Below are 19476 nucleotides of genomic sequence, written 5' to 3'. Positions count from 1 at the left end.
AAGTAAAGTGTTGTCACTCTTTGGTTGCTTATCATTACAATGTTCTTGGATTTGAAGCACATTTGACAGTATTATATTTAGAGCCATACTTTTTCAACATAACATTCCTGAAAATAATTGATGTGCGGGCGTTAACAGGTGCAGATAAAGTAATTATGATGTTTTTCATGATCCAAACTGATGTTATTCATATACTTAAAAAAAGCATCCAAATTTTGACAGCTAACTGACATTTATGTTTTTGTTGCTCATATACATAAAAAAAACACAAAAATTTTGACAACTAACTGACATTTATATTTTTGTTATTCATATACATCAAAAAGCATCCAAATTTTGACAACTGACATATTTTTGTTATTCATATACATCAAAAAGCATCTAAATTTTGACAACTAACTGACATATTTTTGTTATTCATATACATCAAAAAGCATCTAAATTTTGACAACTAACTGACATTTATATTTTTGTTATTCACATACATCAAAAAGCATCCAAATTTTGACAACTAACAGACATATTTTTGTTATTCATATACATCATAAAGTATCCATATTTTGACAACTAACTGACATATTTTTGTTATTCATATACATCGAAAAGCATCTAAATTTTGACAACTAACTGACATTTATATTTTTGTTATTCATATACATCAAAAAGCATCCAAATTTTGACAACTAATGACATATTCTGTTATCAGATACATCAAAAAAGCATCTAAATTTTGACAACAAACTGACATTTATATTTTTGTTATTCATATACTCATCAAAAAAAGCATCATAAATTTTTGACAACTAAATGACATATATTATTCGATATACATAGTAGAATCATATTTTGACACTAACTTTGATGACATATTTTTTGTTATTCATATTACATAGTATATCCATATTTTGACAACTGACATATTTTTGTTATTCATATACATAAAAAAGTATCCATATTTTGACAACTAACTGACATATTTTTGTTATTCATATACATCAAAAAGCATTCAAATTTTGACAACTAACTGACATATTTTTGAACATGAGAGGTTTGCAGGCAAGCAGTATTTGGTACTAAGAACTCTGTTCTCTGCAAACCTTTTCAAGTTTACGCAAGCCCTTGTGGGGTGATGTAGGGCACAATACCGTATAGGGTATGTTAAGGAAGAATAGGTTGGGTAGTAGTGTGTAGTTAGGTTAAACGGTGCCCAAAGATTGATAGAAACATAACTGAAAATTAGCATAACGCTCGAATCTCGCGTCTCACATTTAACCCCGTTTTTACACCTCTGAATTTTTGGTCTAAATTACAGGAGACTCGTTTCGTATATATTGTTTAGGGTTCGGTCCTATGGTACTCGGAATATTGATTTGTTAAATAACTTCTTCACAGCAGTGATTAAAACTCCAAACTTTTCGCTTTCCAATGAATTCTGCTCTATTCCTCATACTTGTTTTTCAGTATTATTTAAAACTTACTCGCCTATCTCTGGTCCAACGTCATTTGAGGTATTCTAGCTTCAGTAAAGAACTGGTGTTAATAATCTTTTGGAAATGACGCTTGTTTATTGTAAAGTGCTACGTATAGCTGTCTAAACCTTTTTCTTTTCAGGGATTGAGTCTATTTAGCGCCGTCTGCTTTTGACAAGACTGGCAGGATTATTTTTTAATCCTGAAAATTAAGACAACTCCAATTCAGTTCTTATTAAAGACCAGTATTTCATTTCCTCGTCGTATTTGCCACTTGACGGTCTTCTGTAATGATTAGAGTCCCTTTAGCAAATGGTCCTACTCTAATTCTTAAGAGTCCCCTTTAGCCGAATGGTCCTACTCTAATTCTTAAGAGTCCCTTTAGCAAATGGTCCTACTCTAATTCTTAAGAGTCCCTTTAGCAAATGGTCCTACTCTAATTCTTAAGAGTCCCTTTGGCAAATGGTCCCCCTACGCTAATTTCTTAACGAGTCCCTTTAGCAAATGGTCCTACTAATTCTTAAGAGTCCCTTTAGCAAATGGTCCTACTCTAATTCTTAAGAGTCCCTTTGGCAAATGATTTGTAAAACGCGATAAAAAGACTGAATCCAACACGAGGCTAGTTGCACCATTAATTACGAAAGGTCTTATTAAGGCCTCTCCACACTAGGAAACATTGTTTGCAAACACTTTTTACAGTATATTTGTTTCCCATCCAGAATGGAAAACATTTAGTGTTTCTGTATGTATATGTACATATACACATGTATAACAGGTGTATACGTATGTATGCATGTATACATGCATATATGTATATATACACATGTACAATGTGTGTATATATATTTATGTATATATTATATATGTATGTATGTATGTATGTATGTATGTATGTATGTATGTATGTATGTATAATACAGAGGCTACTGCACCAACAGGCATCCTGACGACAACTGAGGTCTGGATAGGAAACATTGTTTGCAAACAGTTTGGAAACTTTGTTTGCAAACAATGTTTCCTAGTGTGTACAGGCCTTTAGAAGAGGATAATAGTTGAACACAGTGAAGAACACTTAATTATAAATCACATCCTGGAACATTGCAAGTTATGAACATTGCAAGTTATCGTTCGTGCCCTGTTTCATTACAGTGTTTACTAAATCCCGATTATAGTATAGCCTCTCTGCTTCCAAATAATTACAGAGATATATGCATATAAAGATAATATTTCATTATAAAGATCGAGCTAGTTATTAGGAAGCGTGTTGGATGTCTCTATCTTGACCTCTCTTTAGACATGAATTTTGAGGCTTGTCTAATTAGCATCATATTGCTAGGAGGTTGTTCCCCTCCCCCCGTCTCTCTCTCTCCTCTCTCTCTCTCTCTCTCTCTCTCTCTCTCTCTCTCTCTCTCTCTCTCAAACATTTCGTTTATTGGCCTTGGGCGATGTCTCCGTCGATTTTCCTTAATCTTAGCTAGTAGTTTTATCTTTCAAGGATGAACTATACTCAAAAGACGTTTGATTTATGCAAACTAAATATTGTTCACCTGTAGCCTTTTGTGGCTATTAAACTTCTGCTTAAGCCAACTATTTTGTATTTCATGCTTACTTATTCAATAAACTTGTATTGACTATTGCCCGACAAATTGCTCAGTTGTAAAAAGCCTTGGCTACCTGATTTCAGATTTGTGAAGCGCGAAATTCACTCGGCCCTTTGTCCCTTGCAACAGGAAAATACTGTTGCTTAAACCTCTGCTACATTGAGATCCAATTTTATTCTGCATGGAGTTGAATATACAGTTGAGTCCAAAGGTCAAGCGCTGGGACCTCTGAGGTCATTCAGCGCTGAAATGGAAATTTGACAGTGAAAAGGTCTGAAAGGTGTAACAGGAGGAAAACCTCAAAGCAGTTGCACTATGAATGAAGTGTTAGGAGAGGGTGGAAAGTAAGATGGAAGAAAGAATTATGAATCTGTGCTAAAATCAGTTAATGACTTCACCCGTTTCAGCAGGGACCCAGTCACTAAAAAGTTAAAATCTCAGTATACCAAAATCAGGTTGGACGATCAGTCAACCAGTCATCCTTTCGCTCAGTCAGTCAGTCAACCTTTCAGTGACTCCATAGACTTTGGTTGAGTCAGTAACTTGATGACTTACGTAATTATTCAGTGTGAAGACTGGAGAGAAGCAAAACTTGTTACCGGCCATTCAGTCAAGCAGTAAATGACGATTACTCTTTTAGGTTTAATCTTGTACTTGTGAAAAGTAATATATAGGATATTAATGGAATACGGAGTTTACGTTTAAAATACATAACGCTTGGATATTGATTCTTTTTTTTTTTCTTTTTTAAATAAGCTGATTTCTTTGCGTTACGTATTTTACCTTGCGCGCCCGCAGGGGGCTATAGTGCCGTCAGCGCACCACATGCGGTGCACAGTATGCATACTTAAGGTTCTTGTAGCGACCCTTCGGCCCCTAGCTCCCTGTCATTCCTTTTACTGCATCTCCGTTCATATTCTGTTTCTTTTATCTTGCTTTCCAGTTTCTAGCCACTCCTAACAATTGTTTCATAGTGCAACTGCTTTGAGGTTTTCCTCTTTTTACACCTTTTTAGCGTCACTATCCTGTGCATCAGTGTGAATGACCTCGTAGGTCGCAGGTCTTGTCCTTGGCCTACATACTAAATCCTATTCTATATTTAACTTTGTTGACCTTGATGTGCTCTTGAAAACAGTTCGAGAGGCTGTTGAATGATGAGAGTAAGGTGATTATAATTGCCGTCAGTTTCGAGGTAGAGGGCACGGCGGGGATTGGACCCTCTCTCTCTCTCTCTCTCTCTCTGTTACGGAGTAAGACAGGTCTGTCGTAGAAAACTCCTCATCCCTCGGCCTTGAAAACACAGGTACTTGAGATGCTTCTCCAAAGATGAGCTTAATTGACTTTTTGCTCTTAAGATAGAGCTAATGAAATGACGTCCTTTTTTTTTCTTTTTTTTTCTTCCTCCCCTCAACCACCTTATGGTATCGCTAAGTTCGTCTCCTGCTCTGCTGACTGTATCGTGTGAGTAGACTTCTGTATTATATTTCGTCTTAACCAGATTTTCCCTGGATAACGTCTTATTTTCATTGTTGCTGATTTAGTCATTCTCCCTTCTGGGTCATTATATATTAGGTCTTCAGACAGGCAGGATGCTGTGGAGTGACGTGAACGTTAAAGGTGGCAGGCATGTACGTTATGTTGCGTCCATAATACCTAACATATGTCTAAATATACGAGTTAATTATCCTCTGGCAGCAACGAAGGTACCTCTGGTAATTACGTAGACTTGTATGTGATTAGTATCATGTCTAATAATACTTAGCGCTGATTGGAGTCCGTTATTAAGCAACATTTAATGAAGGCTTTCCGTGCTAGCAAATTACCTCCGAGTAGTACTAGTGTCTGGACATCAATATCTTTTCTTTTATGTTCCGTCAGAGCTCATCTTATTTCCCCGCGTAATGAATACTACCTATATGTTGTTGACTGAAGTGCACAAGTTTGAGTGTGAAGTTGTAAAATTCGTGTACTAAAAGACTTTGCAGGTGTTTTTTTTTTATTGTTATTACCATTTGATGGAAATTCAAACCAACTTGCATTTCTGACGGCAGTGTGTTACCAGAAACGGGAAATATTTAGTCTTACATTTTCTAAGTGGCATTTGTCCCTTTGTTTCAATAACAGAAAACTGGGGGAGGAGGAGGAGGAGGGTACAGGGTTTGGCAAAGTGATGGTCAGACAGATAAATAATTGGACTTATATTGCAACCAAAACTTAAATAATTTTATGAACACCAAAACCTGAATTTCTGCCATAGTTAGGATGGTGATATATGTATGCGTTTCGATATTACAGATTTGAATGAGGCCTCGTTCTTGTGATCTTGAAGCCAAGCTGTTTACTTGATTTCTTATTTTCGTGAAATAACTGGTCTTTCATTCCTTTCTGTTTGTTATTTAACTAGAATAGTTTATTGTTCCTCAATTTATTTTAAATCCTATACTGAGCTGCTTTCCATTTATATTATAGATAAATAAAGATTATATAAAATAGAAAAAGATGGAACAACATAGTGGTGCAGAAACAAACAGACAAATAAACGTATCGACTACACCTTAGCACAGAACAGCAACACCTACAGTTTACGTAAGCTCAGTGTCAAATGTCTCTCGGCAAGAATTAGAATAACCTTTCATTTCGCAAACACCCAAAACTCGTGTGGTTCCTGGAAACAGACGTAAGATCGAGTTGGGAGGTACTTACGTGTTCTTTGTTGGTCCATTAAAGAATAGGTGTCGAGTGAATGATGTCCTTTTTTACTTAATTTCTGTCTTCGGAAGGTACTAATATATAATATATATATATATATATATATATATATATATATATATATATATATATAAAGGAGCATCAGAGCACATTAAAAGAAACATATATAAAGCATAAGAAAACTTAAAATGGAAACTAAGATAAACTTAAATACTGAATCACACTTAAATACATTTACACATTAAAAACCAAGAAAGCTTAAAATGATCCTTAAAAAACTAAACTCAATAAAAGAAAAAATAAAGGTAAAACGAACTTAAAATGAAGAGCAAGGCGCACCTCTCAAAATGACAGAGACAAACACACTAAAAGAATACACAAGAACAGAAAAGAAGGCGGACAAATATAAACAAACAAGCCAGTTATGCTATGAACAGGAACAGCCGATGATTGGAAATTTAACGTAGGTACAATTCTTTTTATTATATATATATATATATATATATATATATATATATATATATATATATTCATATATATATCCACAGGTGAAAAATAAGATGCGGGGTGTAGGTCCTGACCGGTTTCGACTTTATTTCCAAGCCATTGACGAAGGACCTGCACCCTGCCTCTTATTTTTCTTTCACCTGTGGATATGTGTGATAAATGAATCACGTGCTAAATTGATTATAATCATTTATATATATAAATTATGCATATTTATGTATATATTCATCCTCAGAGAAGCAGAAGCCATTGTCCTGGATTTTATTCTGATATATATATATATAAATATAATATAATTATAATATATATATATAATTATATATAAATATATATAAATAGGATATATATATATATATTCTATATATATATATATATATATATACATATATAAGGAGCATCAGGCCAGTTTGCCTTTATATGTTTACGTAATATAAATTGTGATCAGGCCCAGTTTTGCTATTTTATATTGGTAATATATGTTTGGTGAATCCTTCTGCCAAGGAAGATGGTGCAAAAATAGAAAAAAAAAACATAATTTTGCTTTGGGGACTCATTTGGAGAAAAAGTGTTTTTAATGCTGAAATATCTGTTCAGGAAAAAGACCCCAAGCGTTATACGGCTATTGTCTTAACCTGCAGAAATGCTGTCTTATCAGAGTCATTTCTGTAGTCAGATCCCTGTTATGTCTGGTAAGGTTGAGACTAATGAAGCCTCTACTCCGTAACTATAAGTTGCTGCTGGTTAGCTCAAATGTTTTGTGAAAGGATGGATGTCATTCATTATTACACCTACGATAATATGACTTACGCCGCTCTCCCATGTCGTGTGAGGTATTAATGTCATGTGTTGAATGTAGGGGTTTTGACACGATACTAGGCATTCAGACGTTTTGTGTGAGGAAGGAATACGGAATTAGATGGGAGACTAATGCACATGCCGTTTTTTTTTCCTTTTTTCACGTGAAGTATGGTTAAAACTGCTCTAAAACGAAATGTGGTCCACTACACGTCGTTTGATATCGATGTAATGGAATTAGATTTCTAATTTTCACTCCGACTTGACCACCAGCGTAATGGTCATGTTTATGCTTTTTAAACCCATGAAATGACATCAAATTATCACGTTTCGTGGAAAGGTTAGAAATGATAGCCGTACCAGTGTAACTCACCATTTTCAAGAGTTAATAAGTGGCTCATGAATAGGATATTTTTAGCTGCTGTAAGGACGAGAAGTCACATATGTCATGACATTTGATCATTACTTAAGAAAAATGCTCAACATAACAGCATTATTTTCATTTCTGTTGCGATGTTTTGCTCAACTTAGTAGTTGGGAATACGATCTTATATACCTTTAAGTAGTAAAATATGTATTAGCGTGTATAATCAAAGTAGCTTAGTCTTTCATCAACCTTATGTAGGAGGAAAGATGGTATTTTTTTCTATCTTGCGTCCCTCACTAACTTGATTAGATTGTCACGTGACTTCTCAGGGCCCTCTCCCTCTTCACTGCTGGAAAATCTCTCATGATATATGTTTTATTTATACTTTAGATAATAGATATGATTTTTCGATTACCATTGAGGTGTGAGAGATATTGTGTATTTCTGGTGATAGAAGTTTACTCTCGACGTGGTTCGGAAGTCCTGTAAAGCCGTTGGTCCCGTTGCTGAATAACCACTGGTTCCATGCAACGTAAAAACACCATACAAACAAAACAAACAAACAGATGGTTGATTCCTTTGCGTTCATGACTTGGTTATAAGACTGTTACAAATTAAATCTATATATAGATATATATATATATATATATATATATATATATATATATATATATTGACTGTTACAAATATAATCTTTATATATTAAGAGTTATGTCATCATTTGCCACGAAAGCGCAGGAGTTACTAAGGTCACCAAAGGTTTCTATATATGTATGTATGTGTGTGTATATGTATACGTATACAGTTGATATGTGCTGCTCAGCATTGTGTGTTTATTTCTAGTTAGCTAATACGTAATAGACGATATTACAAATGAAGCCCTAAGCCGCTCTCACCTCCGATAGCAAAGAATTCCGTGCTTAAATTAAGCCTTCCTAGATGCTGTCCGTCCAGCGATTACACATTCAAAGCCTTTAAAAGCAAAGCTGAATTGTGATCAGGGTGGCCAACGTGCTTGTTCCGTGGTTATCAACAGATTACACCAGCGAAAGGAGGTTTCACTTCTCGGTCTACATATTCAAAACGACGGAGAGATGATTAGATTAGCCATCGGTGGATGTGACTGATCTTTCGGTTTTGCATTTGTCAACAATTCGTAAAGTGGCCAGCAGGAATCTTCAGTGACCTCAGTAACTCCTGGCAAATGAGGATATATATATATACATATACATATATATATATATATATATATATATATATATATATATATATATATATATATATATACAGGGTGTCTCAAAAAAATGTACTCACTCGTGATATTCCTAATGACATGTTTCGCGACGTTTGCGAATCCCTTGGTGCGCGTTATCAGCGTTGTCTGGACAATAATGGTCATCAATTTGAACATTCGCAAACATGATTCTTCAAACACATTTGTCTCATGTATTCGATGCTATTTCATTTCGCTCTATGTCCATAAATAAAGGTTTTCTCATAATTCTAAGAGTGAATACATTTTTTGAGACACCCTGTATATATATATATGCAGAAGCCAGGTACTATGTCGTACCCTCTAAGTAAATGGGGATACAATCCACAGTGAAGTAAAATCCTTCATTGTGGATTGTTATATCCCCTATATATATATATATATATATATATATATATATATATATATATATATATATATATCTATATCTATATATATATATATATATATATATATATACTATACATATATATATGCAGAAGCCAGGTACTATGTCGTACCTCTAAGTAAATGGGGATACAATCCACAATGAAGTAAATCTTTCATTGTGGATTGTATCCCCATATATATATAGTATATATATATATATATATATATATGTATATATATATATATATATATATATATATATATATATATATGATAACATGACCTCATTTAAACTGGATGGTATATATATATATATATATTTATATATATATATATATATATATAATATATATATATATATATATATATATATATATATATCTATATATATATATATATATATATATATATATATATGATATGGGGAGAGAGCACTGGTGAATTTATTTATTTCAAAGCTGAAGTAGCTGAAGTATGAGGAAATGGTAGTCGTGGCTCCCTGCTTCTCCAGAAGACCTTTGTCTCGCAGGAAGTTTCCAAAGGGCATGTAGCTGTTAGTCGAAAGTTGCAAAACTTGGAAAATTTTTCATGTCTACCAAAAAAAAAAAAAAAAAAAAAAAAAAAAAAAAAGTCGATGTAGCACAACCAGATGAGCAACACATTCCGTTCCTGTCAGCAATTCCTGAAGTGGAGTTATGTTTCTCAGAGGTCCATTAGGCAACCGCGGGTATTAATAGCGCCGGACGCTGGCAGTGGCACTCGAACGATTCGAAAATTATAAGATACGAGCCTTCCATTATTATATACATCACTGTGGCCCCATCTCTCTCTCTTCTCTCTCTCTCTCTCTCTCTCTCTCCACGCTATTTTTGTCTCAAATGCACTGGTCTCTTCCCCGCTAGATACTCATTATTCTATTTCCATGGTATACCCAGTTACCCGCCTTGCTAGGTTCCCAGAACCAGCGTGTGTTGCCCGAGCGTCCTTTCGCTAGGAATTCCTGATAGAGATTTCTCCTTCAGGTATCTTGAAAGGCTTTATGGGAGTGGAGTTGCTAGAAGCAGACGTCATCCTAAAGGAAGACAAGAACTGGTAAACAACATCCAGCGACGCCGTACGCTTTTTTTTTTTTTTTTTTTTTTTCTCGCTCGCCTACTACCAAGGTTACGGTGAGCCGAGTGGCTGTGTAGGTGAAGATCCCCGATGTACGTATATATATGTTTCCAGTTCCCTTTTCTCTCATTTTTATGTTGTATCCATTTGATTATTCGTCTAATTTTTCTTTTCCACGGCACAAATCAATTAGTCTGTTTTTGGATCAAGAAATTCCCGTTGTCTGTGTGTGTGTTTCTCTCTGACAGTATATTACCTGATTCACTTTACAGAGATTTTATTCTGCTTGTGAGAAAACCGGTTTCAAGTGCTTGCTTGCACAAGTATTTTATTTTATTTTTTTTTAACATATTCTACTGTTTCGGAGTTGATTTCACTTGGTTACATCGGTTTTACCAGGTATTCCTGTACCCTAGCAGGAATACCTGTGAATGGGAATGAACTTACTTTTCCTAATGTTTTTCTGCTTGCTAGTGAGCGCACGTGCGTATGAGTAGATAAGGAAAAGGTATTAAAAGTCGCTGACATGTAACAGAAATAGGTGATTAATGTTGCTGATTGTGTAGTGTATATATAATATTATATACGTATATATAATATATATTATATATATATATATATATATATATATATATACACATATATATATTACGCATTATATATTTAATTAATGTATTAAAAATGATATATATATATAATATATATATACTATGATAGTATGTATGTATGTATGTATGTATGTATGCATGCATGTATGTATGTACGTACGTATGTGCGTCTATGTGTATTGAGTCAAGGATAAATCTCCTATGAAGAAAAGTCCGCTGTATCAGCCGCTATCATACCTCCAAGTGAGACTCACCAACAACATATCGTTCCCCCTTATAGACGCAGTGTTCCAGACTCATCTCTTGTAACCGCTGTAGCTAGATCGATTGATATCAGTGGTTATTTTTAATCAAAATTCCAACGTTTAATGGATAAAAATATTCTTTTACTCTACCCTTCGTTTAAGATAATTTCCCGGAAATATCCTGTGATAAGATGCAATGTATTCCTTTTAGAGAGAGAGGAGAGAGAGAGAGAGAGAGAGAGAGAGAGAGAGAGAGAGAGAGAGAGAGAGAGAGAGAGAGACCCTAACCAGTCCTGAGCTTTTTATTTTTTTTCGATTTTTATGTAACCTTGATGATGTAGACATGTCAGTTATTATTTTTATAGCATCTCTCTCTCTCTCTCTCTCTCTCTCTCTCTCTCTCTCTCTCTCTCTCAAAGAAATGGTTCTTTTGGGGACATTGAACAACGATATTATAAGTATATATATGTATATATATATATATATATATATATATATATATATATATATATATATATATATATATATATATATAGTCAGTCACATTCATCCTAGGATTATTCATTCATAAAAGATGATAGTGTAGCAAAGGTGTGAGTAAGGAACTGCGTCTACAAACTTCCTAATGTATTCAGACGACAGACAGACAGACCAATAGCTCTTGCGAGCGGAAATGTAGTGTTTGACATGAGGCGATACTAAACAGAGGTCGCATTGCAATCAATTGTGTTTGCCGAAGGATGGAAGGATGTACGTATATAAATCGATGTACAAAGTACGAATGAAGTTATGATACACACAGCTGATATGCTGACATTGTAATGCATGTGGTAATAATGATGCTTTTAACGTAACGTTAATATAAATGATGATCTATGTACAAAGGATGTGTAACGTATGTTGTGCTTCTTGTATATGCTTGTTTGGCGAGCAGAGATGCCAAATAGACTGACAGTTTATCAACCCACAGGCACTTATATATAAGGATCACCAGCAGCTAAACACTGCGCCACTCACAGTCTGTATTATATGCACTGTAATGCGAGTTAGGCAACGTTCGCTCTGTCCTGTACATATTAGATTGGCGACCACCTATGATTGCTAAATGTCCTTGGCACATGGGCCTCATCAGCATATGTGGGGCGAGGTGTGAAGTGGCTACCTCCTTCAAGAGACTCGTAAAAGTAGAAGAGGCTATACATGCAAATTCACATGCACAATATATACGTATAGTACATACAGGGTGTCCACAAAGTCGCAGTACCATTACAAGCAATAAATACTTGTAATGGTACTGGGACTTTATGGACACCCTGTATATGTTTTTATTTATATATATATTGTGCGTGTGAATTATGTATGCATACATACATAAGCTTATTTATTTATGTTAGAGCTTTCATTACGCCAGATAGGATTTTGTGGTATAAGCAGTCAAGAATGAAGCATTGGGTTATTTGGTTACATGCTAAATATAACTAGAAAAAAATAGTTTCTCTCAATTCTTGAAACGATTGCGTATACAAAATTACGTACACACACACACACACACACACACACACACATATATATATATATATATATATATATATATATATATATATATATATATACATATATATATGTGTGTGTGTGTCTGTGCTCGTTACGTTTTTGTCCCTTCACACTCACCACCTACACATTCAAGCATATAGTATATTTACACATGAATTTTTTAAACACTGATTTTAATATAATGCTCACCTCTGTAATGTACTGTTGTAATATCATGAAAGGTCACGTTCAAACTGGGTTCCAAGCGAGTCTTGCCAGGAAGAATGTGTCGACTTTGTAAATACTAATCTAAATAAATATGCATCTCATTGAACATGACGTCATCTCCGACTATCATCTCCAGCTGTTGGAATTTTTCCCTTAAAAGTCAGAAGTTACTTGACAATGCATTAATTACTTTTTTATTAGCTTTTTTGAGTAATTCGTCATCCTTATTTATTTTATCGATGTCAAGACGCACCTGTGTGCGCCGATCACACACAAAGCTCTGCTGTTATTTCCTGTATTTAGGAGATTTTGTTTTTGTGCCTTCAGCGTGACCTTCCATATTATTAGCAGCGTCAGACGACCGTGTGTTTTCCGGAAATTATTTTAAGCAGGTGACCAGTGTTTGTTGTTTCCGACGTTGTGGGTTGTGGAGTGCGGTGATGCAGTCGCAAAGATGGTGTTAGTATATCTTAGTCTAACCACACCACTGAGCTGGTTAGTCTAAGTTCCTCTGATTCCACGTTGGCAGAGCGGGGAGTCGAACTCACGGGCAAAGGTGATGTGTTACATAAATCAGCGGCTTCGATTATGTCAGTAATCGTAGTTACTTTACGGCAAGTTGCCGAGTTTGTTTGTATGGTGTTTTTACGTTGCATGGAACCAGTGGTTATTCAGCAACGGGACCAACGGCTTTATACGTGACTTCCGAACCACGTCCTCGAGAGTGAACTTCTATCACCAGAAATACACATCTCTCAATACCGACCACGCCACTGAGGAAAAGAATTTCACAAAGCAGCAGTACCCAGCAAAGATTCCGAACTACCGAAGGAGTGACCGCAGGGTATCGAGAGGGCAGTGACAAAACCCCGGTAGGGGAGGGGGTCATGGAGTTACATGAGGCTGAAAATCAAGAAACCCTTTGACTCTTCCTTTGGCTTAGAATCGCTGAACAGTCGCTCAGTCACTGTGGGCTCTAACGTTCTTGTCCTATTTCGTCTCTAACTTAGACTATTTTATTTTATTGTTTCGTTACGCTATATGTATTTCTTTTATAGCTAGGATTTGTTATTGCCTTTTATATTTTTTAAATTGATGTTTTTTTCTCTCTCTCCCGTAGGGGTGGAAATGCGCATAGTGCACTTCACACAGTGGACTGGATTACTTTTAAGGTTCATTACAGCGTCCCTTCGACCTTCATCTGCAGCCCGTTTCATTCCTTTTACTGTACCTCCTTTTATATTCTTTCATCTATATTACTTTCCACCCTCTTTTAACAATGTTTCACTGTGAAACTGCGAGAGGCCTTCCTCCTGTTACACCTTTCAAACCTGCTCTCAATTTTCCTTTCAACGCTGAACGACCTCACAGGTCCCAGCTCTTGGCTTTCAACCTAAATAGTCTATTCTATCCATGTAATTGTTTTTTGCTCGACTTTGAAAACATTTAATCATTTTTATTTTAGTTGCTTAATTTTCTTGTTTTCAGTTTAACAGGTTTTTGCTTCTTCTTTTAAAAGCAGGAAGTAACTATTGCTAATCGGTGATGTTTTTATTTTTAATCTCCGATCCTCTCTGTCTAGTATTTTGTTGTTATTTCGCCCATGCTTTATCTTTTGTATCTTGTGTAATTATAGTACATTTATTTCCACACGTCATGTAATTTAAGAAGTTTATCCCTTATAACACCTGAATCCTTCTGTACGACTTTTTTTTATTTTGATGAATTGCAAATAAATTCTGAATTCTTCCCGTTTTCATTAATAACATAGCTTACTTTATGCATGAATGATGTATATAAAATGCTTTTTTTTTCGTTTTTCAGGTTTTTTTTTATAATGACGAATTGCAAATAGATTCTGAATTTATCCAGTTTTCCTTAACATAGCTTACTTTATGCCTGAATTATTTATATATATAATATATATATATATATATATATATATAACATATATATATATATACATATAATATATATATATATATATATATATATCATACGATAAATATTCGTTTGTTTATCGTAGTCAGTGATATTCAGCAGACAAAGAATAATTAAATGGTTGGAAGTTAAAAAAAATTAGAATAATTAAAATGGAGGAAGAAAAAAATTAACTTGTGGAAGATACCGAAAATAGGATAAAGGAAGATACTACACATGACCTATTTTTTTACTGCAGGAAGGTCAATACATTATATGTCTCTAAGAAGCGACAAGAACGCACTTTCTCTGATAAACGAAAAATGTATATATATATATATATATATATATTGTATATATATATATATATATATATATATATTTATATATTTAATTTATTTTTTTAATTTAAATAAATTTTTTTCGTTTATCAGAGAAAGAGCGTTCTTGTCGCTTCTAAGTGAGATATAATTTATTGACCTTCCTGCAGTAAAAAATAGGTCATGTGTAGTATCATCCTTTATCCGTTTTTACGGTATCTTCCAAAAGTTAATTTTTTTTACTTCCACCCTTTTAATTAATCTAATTTTTTTTTAACTTTCACCCATTTAATTATTCTTTGTCTGCTGAATATCAGTCACTACGACAAACAAACGAATATTTATCGGGAGAGAAATATTGAAACGCTTCAAGCAGTGAAAATGAAGAAAGAAAAAGACGAAATTTGAAATGATTTCATCCCTTGAAAATCTGTAAGTAATTTTTCTATCATTGTATCACGCAAAATATATAAAAATAAAGAGACGCCTTCTTGGGATGTTTTCCAAGGCAGGTTGTTTTTCAGGGCACGAACAACGACAACAACAACACTTCATAAGGCAAGCTAGAAAATAAAGCCACCTAGATAAACATCGAACGGAGGTGGAGGAGGAATGATAAAACTGGGAAGCAGAATTGTCTCGTATATCATATATTGTATTACACTTTTGTGTCGTATAAATTCAGTTTACCGAATGATGAGCATCCTAATATTACTAAATTTATCCCCCTGCTAAAATTCACAGACTTGCACGCTTCGCTTGCAAATGCAATCATTAAAATAGATCTGATTATAATTTGACGTGATGACGTTCAATCATCCCGGAAATGCCGGTATAATCGTAGCGCTGACAAACAAACTAATTTAGGAGAGCGTACATAACTCACTTAGATTTTGGTGTGTTTCCTACTTGTCAAAAATCATATCATGTTATGGTTGAGCCATTTCCTGTTGACGAAGTCATTATACGGTCGCTAATTCATTCATTATGGTACATGCTCTCACTTCAGGCGTGAGAATGCACTCGCAGTTGAAATCAGAGACTCCTAGTAGTGACGTCGATGCAGCAACGCGTGCATGAATCCGATTTCTTGAGGATGAACTCTCGTCTTCTGTCGTGAGAGTGGAAGGCTTAGTCGAGATAAGAGGTGTTTTAGTCGTAGCTGTATTTACCAATTCCTCTCCCTCTTCCACCCCCACCCCCAAATACGAAGTTAGAAACCCACAGTACATCAGAGAGGTCAAGTTTGCTATCGGCCGTGGATTGCTTGCAAACTATACCACCCACCTGTGAATGGTTATCAGCCTATACTGGGGTTAAGATTTGATTAGGTACTAAGATGCTGTACGGTTCTGGCACCTCCCCCTTTTTGTTGTGTGTATGTATGTCCGTACGTATGTGTAGGCGTAAGAGTGATGGGTGAAAATGATTTGGTAGAGAAGAATGTCTCATAGCAGCATTTGATATCAGCGGCATGTTTCCATATTGTTTTTTTTTTATTAAGAAGGGGATAATAAAAAAGCACCTGGAAGCTTCAGAGACTGGTAGTACTAAAAGTGCGAAAAGGAGTTTAAGGGGGAGAAAATGGAAAGGGAATGTTAGCAAGAATAAGAGGAGTAAGGGTAACAAGAGGTCATTCATGAGGGTGGAGTTATAAATGCTTGTGGATAGTGAGAGAATGAAAACGGTTCAGTATAGTTTTTTTTTCAACGTTCAGCCCTTTTACCTATGACGAGGGTGGCTTCAGAGAGAGAGAGAGAGAGAGAGAGAGAGAGAGAGAGAGAGAGAGAGAAAGCTCTCTGCTAAATTTCAGAAGGGAAGTGGAGTTATTTGTGAAATAAAATTTAGAATGCATGAAGGGATTTCTGAGTTGGTTCTCTTTTATGGGAGTGGTGTGCTTGATGAAAGCACTTGAGGAAAAAAAAAAAGGAAAATGTTCAGATGAAGTGTTTACATTCTTTATGTGGGGCAGAATGGTTGTAAGGGGGTGAAGTATGATATGTATACTGAAATAAATTGGTGATAAATTAACGTTTGTTTGTTTGTATGGTGTTTTTACGTTGCATGGAACCAGTAGGTTATTCAGCAACGGGACCAACGGCTTTACGTGACTTCCGAACAACGTCGAGAGTGAACTTATATCATCAGAAATACACATCTCTCACTCCTCAATGGAATTGCCGGATAAATTAACGCTGAAAAAATGTTTAAATCAGAAGTCTCGGGAGTGAGAAGTATTCGATGTGAAGAGCGAGCTGTATCCTATCCAAGAAATTGCCAAAGGCTGGGCGAGATACAGGTGAGTGGAGCAGCGTGTTTTCGGGAGGTCGACGTGTTGCTAATGAATCTTTAGTTTAGATGCCAAAATGGATGATATTGTGGGTTTCCAGAGAGTGAGTCTTTCTTGATTAAATAGGTAAGATATAAACGGGGCAACGATCATTATTGTGATTTTTTAAAAACCGGAACCCATCTTAGGGAAAACGTTGTATTGGTTATGCGAATGTACACGAGGCAGTGAGGGGCCTGCAACGTCACCCTGTTCTACTCCCACAGAATGCTGAGAACTCAAGACAGTGACATTCCCGCTCCTCTGTTGTGTGTGTGAAAATGGCCACTTGTCGGAGTACATCAACATACCCTATACATGTCACAACATACCCCCTCTCTCTCTCTCTCTCTCTCTCTCTCTCTCTCTCTCTCTCTCTCTCTCTCTCTCTCTCTCATATATGAATTTTTAATCACATTACCGTGATTCATATACGTACATCAAGCTACAAATGCCCTTTAATATAATTATTATGAACTTAAAAAATCCAACCTTCGTTGAACGTATATGAAAAAATATTAATTCCGAGGTAGAGCTAATTGGATATTAAATGATATTTGTAGGCCGATGTATGTATACTATATGTATATAAATTAATTTACTGTTGCCTTTGAGATTGCATACATTTCTTTTATATATTTTAGAAGTTAATGAAACCCTTCCAATTTGTAGTTATGATACCGAGAGTTAGTTATCCTAACAAACAAACTTGAGTTACATCATAAGGAAAAAGTAGTATTGACCATTCAAAGTGTTCGCTGAACCAACTCGCTTGATCATGATTCGAATATTTCATACATTAGGAAGGATCTTAGAAGACCAACAACGAAGGAGTTTGAAGTCCTGCTAGAGCGGTTGCGCAAGAGCTTTTAAATGCCCTGGATGGCACGGCCCCCATCGACCCCACCCCCCACCCCCCCAACACCGTTGCACCCTTGTGCCAAGATGAGGGTCATTGCCATCGGCGCGAAGTCTACTGCCTCCCGACTGTCGAGAAACGTGTGTATCAATGGGAGGGTTCTTGCAGCAGATTCAAAGCAAAGCGTGTTTTCAGGTTAAAGACTCCGATGTAGTTTCGGCATGTCCGGATGACGTTACATTCGCATGCGGGGGTTAGTGGGGCGTGAGGAGAAGGGAAGAAGAAGAAGGTGAGGGAGGGAAGGAGAGGCAGTCGGAGGAAGCGCGGGAACGGGGCGGCAGGAAGGAAGGTGGGGCGGGACAGAGGCGAGGAGGAGGAGGGAAGAAGAGGGCAGGTGGAGGAGATGGAGGGGGCAGGAGGAGGGGGGCGAGTAGAGGGCAGAAGGAGGAGGAGGAGGAGGAGGTAGTGGAAGGGTGGCGGGAGAGGGGGATGGAAAAGGAGGATAGAGACGACGGAAGGACACGTAACGAAAACTGCGCTGGATTCATGAGAGGAAAGCAGAAGCAGTTCTTAATTAGGCGGCTTTTGCAGTGATCCTCTCGTCGTCGCTGGCGTAGTTGTTCTTACGGCGTTGTTGTTTGTAATTCTCTTATAGGGGTCGTTGGTATCCCGTGAATGCCATTATGGGGAGGGGGGGGGGAGGTGTCGACAGGATCCGGTGAGTGCTAGAATACCCGTGTCGACAAAATCTATGCGGATGCTGGTATATATAGGGTCGAAAGGATCCGGTGAATGCTAGTATGTAGGACTCAATTGGATCCTGTGAATGCTAACATTTAGTTGGTCGATAAGATCCGGTAAATATAAATAGAAATAAAATTTTCATGGAGTGAAATTTTTTTCATTTTTTTTACAGTGCGTAGGTTTTTAATTTTTTTATGCTTTCGCTTTTTGAATTTTTTTTAAAGGTATTAGGACAGCGATGCCTTTCGTATATATAGAAAATTTAATCCATGGATCTTGACTGGGGATTTTTTTTTCTTGAATCCTTCAACGCGATTAAACGTTTTCCTAATTGGTGAAGGAGAATGGATGAAGATGTATATACCACCTTGTGGTTGGGGTGTAAGAATACTACCACCCTAGGTCCTGCGTGTCGTAAAAGGCGACTAAAAGGACATCTGCTGCCTTGCAGTCTTACTGTTTTTTAGTAAAAGGCTAGGCCCACCGC

General features: G+C 36.1%; 1 protein-coding gene across 1 annotated transcript in view; it reads right to left on the bottom strand.

The window, feature by feature from the left end:
* The window catches only part of LOC135217353 (vitellogenin-2-like), a 369404-nt gene that overhangs the window by 154652 nt on the left and 195276 nt on the right, over window positions 1–19476 (bottom strand). The gene's annotated exons all lie outside the window — the stretch shown is intronic.

The sequence above is a fragment of the Macrobrachium nipponense genome, chromosome 7 (assembly GCF_015104395.2).
Source record: "Macrobrachium nipponense isolate FS-2020 chromosome 7, ASM1510439v2, whole genome shotgun sequence".
Lineage (NCBI taxonomy): Eukaryota > Metazoa > Arthropoda > Malacostraca > Decapoda > Palaemonidae > Macrobrachium > Macrobrachium nipponense.
This window is presented reverse-complemented; position numbering and strand designations above follow the sequence as displayed.